The sequence below is a fragment of the Sinocyclocheilus anshuiensis genome, unplaced genomic scaffold (genome assembly GCF_001515605.1).
Source record: "Sinocyclocheilus anshuiensis isolate Anshui unplaced genomic scaffold, SAMN03320099.WGS_v1.1 scaffold1236, whole genome shotgun sequence".
Lineage (NCBI taxonomy): Eukaryota > Metazoa > Chordata > Actinopteri > Cypriniformes > Cyprinidae > Sinocyclocheilus > Sinocyclocheilus anshuiensis.
In genome coordinates this window covers 83,847-84,086 of record NW_015546096.1, presented here as the reverse complement: position 1 = coordinate 84,086, position 240 = coordinate 83,847, and the positions used below count along the sequence as shown (strand labels likewise).

At 34.2% G+C, this 240-nt stretch overlaps 1 protein-coding gene across 3 annotated transcripts in view; it reads right to left on the bottom strand.

Moving 5' to 3' along the window:
• LOC107700234 (MAP/microtubule affinity-regulating kinase 4-like) overlaps window positions 1-240 on the bottom strand; it is a 46,184-nt gene that overhangs the window by 34,552 nt on the left and 11,392 nt on the right. The gene's annotated exons all lie outside the window — the stretch shown is intronic.

Below are 240 nucleotides of genomic sequence, written 5' to 3'. Positions count from 1 at the left end.
CATGTTTTCTCCCTTTTTTTCCAAACCGCGACAAACGCCAGTCTCCCTTTTCTGCAGAATGTGATATATTCGCTCAACCAATCACAGCGCACCATGACCAATTTTTAATGTTATTATAACCTAAAGATACTATGTGAATGTTTGAAACAGAAAATAGTGGTTTTCATCTTGTCACTTTCTTGGTAAAGAAAACACATTTTTACTCAAATTAATCAAAATGGATTTATAGCGTTTTGGAAC